Source organism: Rhynchophorus ferrugineus, unplaced genomic scaffold, assembly GCF_030347505.1.
Source record: "Rhynchophorus ferrugineus isolate W39M unplaced genomic scaffold, kcgeb_rfMv2 rfM8, whole genome shotgun sequence".
NCBI classification, from domain to species: Eukaryota; Metazoa; Arthropoda; class Insecta; order Coleoptera; family Curculionidae; genus Rhynchophorus; species Rhynchophorus ferrugineus.
In genome coordinates this window covers 4,348,269-4,361,627 of record NW_027472587.1, presented here as the reverse complement: position 1 = coordinate 4,361,627, position 13,359 = coordinate 4,348,269, and the positions used below count along the sequence as shown (strand labels likewise).

The following is a 13,359-nucleotide window of genomic DNA, read 5'->3' as shown; positions in this document are numbered from 1 at the left end:
AATGATTTTGAATGACCGTAAATTGAAATTGAATGAAATAGCAGACATTCTAAAGATATCAACTGAACGTGTATATCAATTTCATTCACGAATATTTGGGTGCGAGAAAGCTCTGTGCAAAATGGGTGCCGCGCGAGCTCACTTTTGACGAAAAAACAACGATGAGTTGATGACTCGGAGCAGTGTTTGAAAATGATCAAACGTAATAAACCCGAGTTTTTGCGTCGATATGTGACAATGGATGAAACATGTCTCCAATCGACAGTCATTCGAGTGGACTGCACAGGATGAACCCGCTCCAAAGCGTGGGAAAACGCAACAGTCGGGTGGCAATGTTATGAATAATTTTCATTGACTACCTTGAAAAAGGAAGGGCCATCAACAGCTACTATTACATAGCGTTATTGGACCGTTTGAAGGACGAAATCGCCGTAAAATGGCCGCATTTGTAGAAAAAGAAAGTGCTGCTTTACCAAGACACCGTTTCACAAGTCAGTGAAAACCATGGCAAAACCCATGAATTGGGCTTCAAATTGCTTCCTCATCCACCGTATTCTCCTGATCTGACCACCAGCGACTATTTTCTGTTCACAGATCTCAAAAGAATGTTCGCTGGGAGGAAATTTTCGTCAAATGAAGGGGTGATCGCCGAAAATGAGACCTATTTTGAAGCAAAGGACAAATCGTACTACAAAAAATGGTATCGTAAAGTTGGAGTTTCGCTATAATCAGTGTATTACCCTTGAAGGAAATTATGTTGAATAAAAAAAACTAATTTTGACAAAAAAATGTGTTTTACTATAGTAGATCGGGGATCGGTAATACAGTTACTGGATAACGCGCAGGAATTCAGAATATTGAAGCAAACCACCAAACCACACGAACTTATGTAGTATATCTCGTAACTTCAGGTTAACTGGACTAATTTACTTTTAATTTGGAGAATATATAATTGATGTATTTATTCCACACTCGTCTTGCGTGTGTATTGATGCAAGTACAATAGAATAATAATAATAAGTTAATATTGTACTAAGCAAATCTAATGTAAGATGTAAAAAAGTATGCTCTTAGGATGTCGTAGGACTTTATTTATATTACAAAAAAAACTCCGATGATAAAATGTTTACCGACAATGAGTTATAAGCAAAATCAATTCAAATGAATATCTTCTTAATATAATATTTATTTTGAACATCAAAGATAACAGTCAATTTATTATAATCATCTAGCTGTAAGAATGGAAAACTTCAGTGTTACCCAGTCGGACATGAACATTTTAAGATTATGCCAGACGTGTTTCTTTTATTTTTATTGTATTTGGCGTGCGTCCAGATGAATTAGGTAAAAAAAAATACCGAAACAGCTGTTTATGTATTTTTTTCAACATTCTCATATTACATGTGACAATTTGTATAAAATATGATTTAAATTAATGTACGACTCTACAAAAACTAACTAAATATAGTTAAATTATATGTTGTTATTTAATTATTAACTACGTATGGATCTTCAAAAATGATTTTCTCGGAAAGTCTTTTACGGAGAATGTGTTTCGTGCACGATTTCTCAGAACATTTTTATAAAGAATTTAGAGGTTTTTGACCAAGAAAAAACACATGTGTCATCCTCCAAGCTCTTTGTAGTTTTCTTTTAAATTGATTATAACCGATTATATGCGAATAGAACCAATTAATATTAATGTACAATAGAAAATATGACATATACGTATTTTAGTTGTTATTTGATCTCCAACCTCGAAGAAAAACAAATATTTGTCTCGAGTTCTGTTTGTCTGCTTAAAATTGCACAAAATTGCATGAATGTCAACTCCATAAATCTGATAAACATTTATAATTATTTTTATGTCAACAGTGTGATGCAATATTCAGATTTATCATAAATTGTAGAATATATGAGGATATATGTGAATAAAATCCGTGGGTACTGTATTGTTATGATGTTTTTCTTAAGAGAACCGTTGCTTTTTGACCTCATAGAGAGCATCATGGTATATGGAGAGTAAAACGATGTATGACGTAAGTTTCATGTCATTCTAACCATTAGATTAGAATATACAGTAGTTTTAGTGAAAACACTTATTATTTTTAAGACAATGAATCAAAAAATAATTCGTGTGTTGAATAACCATTGTTTATTTTTTATAAGGAAAAATATTGAAGACATGAGTGTTTGTTCTAGAACATCAGTTGTTGAATCATACTGTGGTTCCCAAAAACTAGCATATAACAGGTCAATTGAAAAGACCCCGGCCTGATACATAGACGGCGCTACTAGAATTAAATCCATATGTTTTTAGTTAGCCCTAACCCTCAAAAGATGCGTGTATTAATTTGACAGCTGTCGGATTATTAGTCTGTGAATTATAGCATTTTGAGTGCAGCAACTTTTGTTATTGTGAAAAAATAGATAAAAAGGAATTACGCGTGTTGATAAAGTATTGCTTTTTGAAGGGAAAAAATACAGTTGAAGCAAAAACTTGGCTTGATGCCAAGTTTCCGGACACTGTCCCAGAAAAATCAACCATCAAGGATTGGTATGCTAAGTTTAGACGTGGTGAAACGAGCACCGAAGACGGTGAACGCAGTGGACGCCCAAAAGAGATTGTTACCGACGAAAGCATTTAAAAAATCCACAAAATGATTTTGAAAGACCGTAAATTGAAATTTAATGAAATAACAGACACTCTAAATATATCCAGTGAACGTGTACATCATATCATTCACGAATATTTGGGTATGAGAAAGTTCAGTACAAAGTGGGTGCCGCGCGAGCCTTCCTTTGACCAAAAACAACGACGAGTTGATGATTCGGAGCAGTGTTTGAAGATGATCAAGCGTAACAAACCCGAGTTTTTGCGTCGATATGTGACTATGGATGAAACATGGCTCCATCATTTCACTCCGAAGCCCAATCGACAGTCATTCGAGTAGACACACACGGTGAACCCGCTCCAAAGCATGGGAAAACGCAACAGTCGGCTGGCAAGGCTATCGCGTCTGTATTGTGGGATGCGCATGGAATAATTTTCATTGACTACCTTGAAAAGGGAAGGACCATCAAGAGCAACTATTACATAGCGTTATTGGACCGTTTGAAGGACGAAATCGCCGAAAAACGGCCGCATTTGAAAAAAAAGAAAGTGCTGCTTCACCAAGACAATGCACCGTGTGACAAGTTTAGACATAATTAAAATTACTTAAAACAGTAAAGAGTTAAAACAGAATGGTCTTATTGGTGCGAATAAATTACCGATGTCTAAACTATACCGGCTGGTCCGCGTCTTGCCGGATTTAAGCATATTTCCTGACACATTAATTATTTTTCTACCTTCGAACGAAGTGTATACAACTAGTTTGCACTTTTTACCGATGTATAATTACATTAGGGACTCTCACGTTAGAATGTATAATTATAACACAAAATTATTAAAATATCGTATAAATAAGATCTGTACCTATACAAATACCGCCCAGTGAGACAAAACAACTACAACACGGGCAGGTTTGCGCGTTTTAGGGCACTTTCAAAATCATATCGTTTCAAACGTAAATTTTTCTTTCAAATCCATTATTTTGCAGAAATGACTTTTATTCCGGGTAAAAAAAATACGTAGAATTGTCATAAAGTAGTTTTGTCAAACATAGTGATATAGCCTATTCCCCGATAATACACTCGGAACGAGCGACGTTGATTTACGTTACCCGATTTGTGGGACTTGTGCTCCCGATATCGCTTGTTTTACCCGATGAACCCGTAAATATATGACAATCGCGAGATTTACCTAAACTCCGAACTGTTCTCTTCGGTAATTCGTGTCAGCGGCTGCGTCCGTGCTATCAACCCGCCGCATTCCAACGTCAATGCATCGCTCCATACTATAAGCTACGTCTTATTCCGCTATTTCCACACCTGTTTTATGGCGCTCGTACACGTTACGATTTGCCGGAAGGCCCTCTCTCGGCCATCGCTGGCCAATCATGTCCCATTAACTCTACACGATACGCAGACTGTCCCGTGTAATTAGCATTATTTTAAATCAGATTATCACCGGAATTATGTCATTAATTATACACATGGGATCGGTTGATTTTGAGCACAACACCATGTTTATAAAAAAGAGAAATTTAGAAATGTGTTTTTGTTTTTCTTTCTTTATTGAACATTGTTTTAAAGTATTTGTGGCTTTTAATAAAAGTGGTATTTGTAATTGATGGCATTATTAATACACAAAGCAATATTTTTAGGAAAGTTATATTAGGCTATAGTGTAATAATGTTAACGGCAAGGACTCTCTGATAGTTCTTTAGTATTATTAGTTTACTTGACGTAAAAATTGGTACAATGTACATTCATCAAAATATTTTTCATCATTTCCTATCTCATTTTTCTGGCAACAATATATTGTGTCAAAAGAACGATGTTGGTTTGGTAGCGATTCAGTCATCGATATATTTTCGCACTTCTTCAACATTTATGTATCCTTCACAAACTTCCTTTGCTTTTGCAACCTGTTGTTATGCAAAATGATGATGGGATTTGTTACTTGTTATATCCGGGTTTTGTTTTCTGAAACAATCTGCATTAATAGTTTCATTCAATTTTAGCACCTAAGAATATACTACAACTTGCTGATCCCACCAAATACACGATCCTTTTGGATCATTCTCCAGGTCGTTCTTTATAATTGACATCAAAATTAGAACTTTTAAATAACAGAAACCAACATCGACAATTAGGGTTAATAAGTTTCTAAAAGTGTTCGATACGCTTTGGTAGTTGATTAGAGTTTGTATAAAGTGAAATTAGGTTATATAACATTTTTTTATATTTATACTCCGAATTTTCATCAGATAGATCATAGATCATTAGATGCTTAGTTAATGCCATAGACTAACAAACCATTCTACAGATTGCTGTAGTTATCACTGCTGAAAGTTGTCACTTGTGTGATATATTCTGTCTATTTCAACATATCAAGATGTTAAGAGATCATTTCAAAAAGTATCATCAAAAAAGATGCTATAGAAAGAATTATTGATATACATTAAGTGATGTGAAATGTTGGAAATAGGTCAAAAACTAATCTTTATATTTTTGTTAATTTGTGTAAGGTAAAGAAAATATTGAAAAAGAAGCGAAGTACTATTACATCAACAAAATCACAAAAAGTGTTTGGTGGGATTAAAATGTTAGTGTTTTGTAATATTTTTTTCAAAACAAATGTCTAATAAATTACTACGAAATCATCATCATCAATCCGTAGTAAAAAGAGTGTCCACTTCCCAAGCAGAATGCTGCTATTAATACCGCTGCAACCCCGCATCGGACAATGTTAGTTTCTTAATTTTAGATCGCTCTCTATGATTTTGATCAATGGTCATATGTTCAAACTCCGAACATTCTTTCTGAATACTATATTTAACGAAATATTTCTTATCGTTAGTGTTCTGATATAAAGAAAAACATCAGAGTTAAACATTACTAGATGAAAATATGTTCCAAGTGTCTCTAAGAAAGAAGTAACAAAAAAGACGTATAAAACAGTTTTAAAAATATGAATAGAGAACGAAATGTAATTATTATAATGTATAATTATACTAGATAATAGTAGAAAACGATCAGTTTTACAAATAGAAAACTGTAAAAATAATATCCTACATCTATAACGTTATTAATTTTTTAAATTTTATATACTGATAAATTACGGGATTTAAATTTATTTTTACAATTCATTCAATGAACGGGAGAGTATAATTTTTTGCGATAAATCCACAGTGTAAAGCGTAATAATAATATATCTGAAATTCCGGGAACTCTTTGTTTATATACATAAATAGATTTACAAGTTTAAAATAGCTAGAGATGTTTTCTAAATCTAGTTTTTGACACAAACATTCCTCTGTAAACCATACATTTCAAATGTTTATGCGTTTACTTACTCTACTCCGATTGGTTATGTTACGATTCATTGATGTTCTACCATACCTACAACAAAAATAAAATTATAAATACACCTTCGCCATTTCGTCCTGATTTTAATTTTGTTTTAATGTTGTTTTAATTAGTTTGGTTCAAAGTAAAGTCGTGATGTTTGTATTCGATATTTGATTTTTTTTATTGTTACGTCGATTTGTTTGTATCAATTTTGGTGTAGCAAATACTCACTAACAATTGGTAAATCGATTACCGTTATAGTAATTAGAACTGGCGAAAAATCACATCTGATCGAATGTGTCACAATTCCATAAAATACGTCGAACATGACATCGTTGAATTGAAGTTGATAGACCGAGCACACGTAATATTTCCGTAAGTAGGTCACCGAGACTGACTAGCAAGTTAGGTCATTGCACCAAGTTTGCTTACAGCATGTTGGCCGGGCGACGTTGCCGGATTTAGAGCTTTTTCCCATTCGCCACCACAAAAATATGTTGACCCTGAATGCGCCTTCCAACAACTGTTCATTTACCCATTTCGTTAGCTTTAAACGTCTTTGAAAGTATATCGTTTGGAGAACGAATAATCGCACACGAAAAACATCTGTCGGTTCAAGTATTTTATATATTCCCAAAGCGTGTACAATCGATTATAGGTGTTATTTAGCGGAATTGCTTTTTTTGTTCGATATTATTTATTTATTTAATGAAAATAACGTTTACGAAATTACTATTTTTGTTTATTAATTTTTTGTAAAATACATTTTATTAATGATTATGGATTTTTTTGACAATGAGTCACGATACAATTTAAATTATGTATGATTTTTTTCGATTATGCTTACACAACTTATACACAACTTTAAAAAATCATACGCAGTGATTGAAGAATGTTGTATTACAAAGGGACAATTCTCGAGGCGATTTGGCAACGTTGTAGGTTAATTCCTGTTGTTGCCTTGTCGACTTGCAGTCGCCTCTGCTGCGCGTGCAGCTATATTCACGTAAACAAATAAAATACCCCACTGTTACAGCGATGGGAAGAGCTTAAAATACATTTTCGCATTCTACATTTTCGTAAACAATGAAAGCAGGAATGAACAATTTTCGATTTTCACCAAACGGTCATGATTAAGCAGAAGATCCGCGTTATAATTCCATGACCTACTTATGTTCGGTGTAGAGTTACTTTTTCTCGATTACAATTTTTCCTTTCAGTCTTTAGAAGTTTGACAATAGATTCTCATTGTTGTTGTCGAAAGTTGTCCGAAAAACCCGTAACACCCCTCTCGGGTATCCGTTATTTAACGAGTAAATAAATGACCGTTCGAAAACAATTCATTTAGAATATTGACTTATTTTAATAAGAATATTAAACAATAGGGAGGTGTGCCATAAGTAATGGCGTTCGCCAGCCTCTTTTATTGCACAATTTCTCAATAGTTATAACAATCCTGAACAACGAGCAAAAAAAGGAACAAAAAAAAAACAATTGGCATTGGTTATATGAAGCTGTAATATTATTAGAGAGACTTAACAATTGGATATGAATAAAATTAATAGAGAACCACGTTCAAATTACGTTTTATTTAAATGTATTAATATATTAATACTAGTCGTTGCAGATGACTAACTTACAGTTTTTTTTCTACAGTAACTTAAAACTAGATATTTGTCATGGAAGACCCATTGGTCCTTAGTTAGTTTCTAATAAAATAAAGTAAAGGTATAAATTAAATAATACTAATAATAATGTCTTTAGCACAGTTGTCTTGCGATGTCACACTACTTGAAATCATCCATACTACATTCGATTTTTACTTTAGGACACCACCAGGAAAATCATCCCCTAAAGCATAATATATTTCCTTCTCCCGAGTTGTTTTTAAACATTATTATGAGGGTAAAATTTGGTCACAAACAAAAAAAAATCTAAAAGACTAAAAAAAATTAAATTACTACAAAATTTTTGTAAAACAAAAGAAAAAATTACAGGCCACTGATTTTGGCTTTATCAAATGAATGCAGTTAGGAGCATTTTTATGCGTTCAATTTAGAGTGTAAACATTCATTTGTGGCTTCTAGGTCATATTTTATTGGACTTAAACTGGTCCAGCCGTAGTCATTTGTTTTAAGATATACCATTTTAAATATAATTGGTTTTGTCTCATACGTTTTTTATTATTTCATTACTAGCTGTGAGTATTTGGGATTAAAATGAAATGAATTTAGTTCACACCTAATGAATTTGTTACAGTATTGAACGAAAAATTATTGAGTTGAACGGATGGTTATTATTCATTGATTTTGTTAACTGCAAGCTTTTCTGGCTGTTATCCCTTAAAACTTAAATCTTTCAGTAACATTTTGAAGTCCTTCCTTTTTTGATATTTCCTGCAAATATAAATATCTGTGAAATGAAGCACTTTTAAAACAGGTTGTATTTAAATATGGCCATTTCTTTACAAGGCCGACATGACAGTTCGGGTTAAAATCACCAATGCTGATGATGCTTTAGTAGTTAATAATTTTATTAAAACAAGTAGTTCTACTGCAATGGGTTTTATAAATAATACATTTTACCACAGGTTGTCCTTATCAATAATTATCTGATTTTTTTAATAATATCAATGTATTAAATCAATAATAAAGCAGAAACTTCCATGTTGGCAGAGTTTGGAAGTATGAGAGGAGCTAGAAGTTACCTAAATCTGATGAATGAGCTGAATGTTGAAACAATTGGTATTTTTAATTTTTCACAGTTAAGTGTAAGCATCTATGTAAAAAAATACTTGTCCTTCTGTAAACTGGAGCTTTCTTGACGAATTTTTACATTAATTTTGTTCATTACGCTACAGCAGTAATCTGAGTTTATTAATTAGGTTATCAGTTTGGGCATAATTCATAAATAAATTTGCCTTAGCATTTCTCAAAAGATCGTACTAAAACCTTCTTGGTTTGTTTTCAGATACTAACTTTCTTCGGTGTGGAAATAGTGATTCCACAATCTTCCTTAGCCCCTTTGGTTGAGTCAAAATTATGACATTAATTCGAATAGCCACCCTTGCCAATGAAATGATAAAATATTGCATTGTAAAATATCATTCGAACGTAAAACTGGCAATTTACCTAAAAATTGCCTCGGCGTTCCCATAGAAATGCCTATAGTTTCAAAGGCCTATTGGGTGTCCTTCACGCAAATCTTTATCACAAGGGAAACTCTTTATATTCCGGGAATTGACAACACTGTTGTCATGGGAGTCCGTCTAACGGTTCCATCGTAAAGTTTGACATTTTTGACGATATACGTATTCAGAACATTTTGTCGCATGGACATTATTTGTTTATTTTATATTTAGTTGAAAGTTTCGTCCCGGCAAAAAATGGAACTGAATCGTAAACATTTTCGTGCGATAATTTTTTACGATTTTCGCCGTGGATTATCACACCAAGAATGCATCAATTAACTTAATTTGACTTTTGACGATGAAGCTCCATCAAAAACCATCGTGTATCGCTGGTTTAGTGAATTCAATCGTGGTCGTAGTTCGCTGTCCGATGAGTTTCGTAAAGATCGTCCAAAATCGGCTGTTGTGCCAGAGAACACCGATGCTGTGTGCGAAATGATTAAGCAATATCGTCATGACATCTATTGTGAGATTGAGGCATGTCTAAGTATTAGATCCACCAGCATATTTGCGATTTTACATGAACATTCAGCTGTGCGAAAGTTATGTTCGCGTTGGATCCCATACAATTTGACAATCTCTCAAAAAAGGCTCATGTCGATTGGTGCAAAGAAATGTGCTTAAGAAATTCAATCGCGGTGCTTTGAAAGAGGTTTATAAAATCGTGACAGGTGACGAATCATAAATATATTCGTATGAGCCCGAAAGTAAGCAGCAGTCGACTATATGGGTGTTCCAAGATGAATCAAATCCAACAAAAGTTGTTCGCGCACGAAACACTTGAAAGAAAATGGTGGCCTGTTTTTCAGGAAAACTGGTCATATTGCAACAGTGTCTGTAGAGGATTGTAGGACAGTAAATTCTGATTGGTACACAACCATTTGTTTGTCAGAAGTCTTCGGTGAAATAAGGAAAACAAACAGGACACGCCGGATTGTTCTTCATTATGATAAATGCGATCTCTCAAACAAGATACTATTTGAGCACTCAAAACATCGAATTGATGGGTCATCCGCCGTACAGCCCTGATTTGACACCCAATGACTTCTTTTTGTTCTCATCCGTGAAGAATAAACTGCGTGGCCAACGATTTTCATCGTCCGAAGAAGCTATTGAAGTGTTCGAAAATCATGTTTTGAAGATACCTCATTCGGAATGGAATAAATGCTTTCAAAATTGGTTTAAGCGTATGCAAAAGTGTATCGATCATCGTGGCGAGTACTTTGAAAAACAATAAAAATGTATTCGCAGCTTAACTATTTGTGTTTTTCCTATCCCTGAAATATAAATATTGACCCTCGTATACGATAATATATTATAACTTTTTTACAGTTCATGGTGTTAGGTTAGTTACTTATAACCTGTAGTAATTAAGATGAACGATAGATATAGGATTTGGAAAAATAAGTTATTTACGACATACTCTAAAATGTCCTATTAATCAACGCGTAACTTATTTTCCAATAATTAATATGTTAGAGGCAGAGAAAACCTTATTCACTTAAGGTTATACGATTTTCTGGCGTTAAATGTTAGCATGCGGAAGGTCATCATAATGACCGCTGTAGCGACGGTACCTTGCGTTTGGTGATTACAATTAAATAGTTGGCAAATTACAACGCGCACTTGGTCATAAATGGAAATAACTTGATGTCTTCGACTGAAAAATTAACACCTATTTCGATAATTGCTCATGATTTCATAATAACGATTTCCATTCTGTTTGGAGTTGGTTAAGAGTGGATGGAGAGCGATTTTATATCGTACGAAAATAGATAAAGGAATGTGTTCAAGGGAAACACGTAAAAGACATTTACCAGACCAAAGAGGACGCTTACGATTAAGTATGTGATCGTTATATTGAAGGTAAAAATATAATTAGTATGCAATTTTGCTAAATCACTGAAACTTACTTAGGGCGTAATAACGTCAAAAAAATTAATATTAAAATATTCTCTACAGAATTTAAATCATTCTAGATGATCAATCCTTAAGACTATTTAAACTTAAGTTGTTTATAGCCAATAAGGCTATACTTAAGAAATAAATCCTATCACAGCCAAATATAATTTATTATGTAATTAAGTCACATAATAATATGCATTTGGTTGAAAACAATCAGAAACCAAAACTAGTAACAGGTCAATTGAAATGTCCCCGGCCTGACACATAGATGACTCTACTAGAATTAAATCCATATGTTTTTTAGTTAGCCCTAACCCTCAAAAAAATGCGTGTATAAATTTGAGAGCTGTCGGATCATTAGTTTATGAAGTATGGCAATTTGAGTGAAGCAACTTTTGCTATTGTGAAAAAAACGGATAAAAAGAATTTCGTGTGTTGTTAAAATATTGCTTTTTGAAGCGAAAAAAATACAGTTGAAGCAAAAATTTGGCTTGATGCCGAGTTTTCGGACACTACTCCAGGAAAATCAACTATCAAGGATTGGTATGCTAAGTTTAGAGGTGATGAAAGGAGCACCCAAGGCGGTGAAAGCAGCGGATGCCCAAAAGAGGTTGTTACCAACGAAAACATTAAAAAAATCCACAAAATGATTTAGAATGACCGTAAATTGAAATTGAATGAAATAGCAGACACCTAAAGATATCAACTAGTATAAGTCAAACAAGTATAAAACATCAAAGACATATCATTCACGAATATTTGGGTATGAGGAAGCTGTGTGTAAAGTGGGTGTCGCGCGAGCTCACTTTTGACCAAAAACAACGAGGAGTTGATCATTCGGAGCAGTGTTTGAACATGATCAGACGTAAGAAACCCGAGTTTTTACGTCGATATGTGACAATGGATCATATCCTCCATCTCATACTCCGAAGTCCAATCGACAGTCATCGGAGTGGACTGCACACGATGAACCCGCGTGGTCCAGAGCGTGGGAAAACGCACCAGTCGGCTGGCAAGGTTATGGCGTCTGTATTTTGGGTTGCGCATGGAATAATTTTCATTGACTACCTTGAAAAAGAAACCATCAACAGTGACTATTACATAACGAAGGACGAAATCGCCGAAAAACGCCCGCATTTGAAGAAAAATGAATCGAATTGCTTCCTCATCTCCAGATTATTCCAGAGTATTCTCCAGATCTGGCCCCCAGCAACTATTTTCTGTTCTCAAAAGAGTGCTGGGAAGAAATTTTCGTCGAATGAAGAGGTGATCGCCGAAACTGAGGCCTATTTTGAAGCAAAGGACAAATCGTACTACCAAAAGGGTATCTAAAAGTTGGAGGGTCGCTATAATCGGTGTATCACCCTTGAAGGGAATTATGTTGAATACAAAAAACTAATTTGGCCAAAAAAATTTGTTTTACTATGGTAGGCCGGGGACTTTTCAATTGAACTGTTAAGTGTTTGAATTTATTTTGATCGGCGATATTTATAGGTGAAAATGTGAAATATCAAACTAAACGAACTCGTCTAACTTTTAAATTAGATGGTTTTGACTTTTTTTTACATAAAACAGTATTTTCTATTTAGTATTATTGAGTTATTCAGTGTTACTTCTTGAGGAATCAAACAGTTTTAAATATGGCGATGTTACTCCGTTATGGACTAACTGTCGGTTTTGGTTTCAATGTTTTAAGGTTCCCGATTTTGATGTCAATGATAAAGAGATGATAAAAAGTTTGAAGACAAATAATTGCATGACTTATTGGACAAAAATTCAGGTCAAACTGTCAAAGAACTTTTTGGCAGCTTGGCAGTTCAGGAATCAACTGTTTCCCAACGTTCACATTGGATGAGAAAGATCCAAAAGGAGGGGAAAAAGGTGACTACCACAAGAATTGATTGAAAATACAAACTAGCAATAGCGAGTAACGAACGAATGAGCCGCAGAACCATCCTCTTGCATGACAACGTTCAGCCGCACGTTGAAAGAGTTGTGAAGCGTATACTGTTGCAGCTTGCAGCTAGGAAGTTCTGCTGCACTCAACGTACACAGTTGACATAACGCCTCCGATAACCTCTTGTTTAGATTGAAGCATGGCTTGGATGACACACGGTTTGATGATGCCAAACCAACATCGTCCATTCAAAAGATATTTTTCAAAGTTGTAGAAAATATAGGAAAACAACTTAATTAATATATACAATAACCAGGCTTTAACTTTAACATATTAGGCTTTAGCATAGCTTCACTACCTTTCACAACAACATGTCTTCTATATCGAATGCTTTTAATACATTTTTGGT

At 34.1% G+C, this 13,359-nt stretch overlaps 1 protein-coding gene and 1 long non-coding RNA gene across 2 annotated transcripts in view; both read right to left on the bottom strand.

Moving 5' to 3' along the window:
* Hr3 (nuclear hormone receptor 3 ROR-beta) overlaps positions 1-13,359 on the bottom strand; it is a 123,744-nt gene that overhangs the window by 47,985 nt on the left and 62,400 nt on the right. The gene's annotated exons all lie outside the window — the stretch shown is intronic.
* Positions 4,500-6,322, bottom strand: LOC143200540 (uncharacterized). Its single transcript, XR_013006753.1, has 3 exons — positions 6,190-6,322; positions 5,964-6,009; positions 4,500-4,590 (listed from the first exon to the last, which is right to left on the bottom strand). It is a non-coding gene; the product is annotated as an uncharacterized LOC143200540 (long non-coding RNA).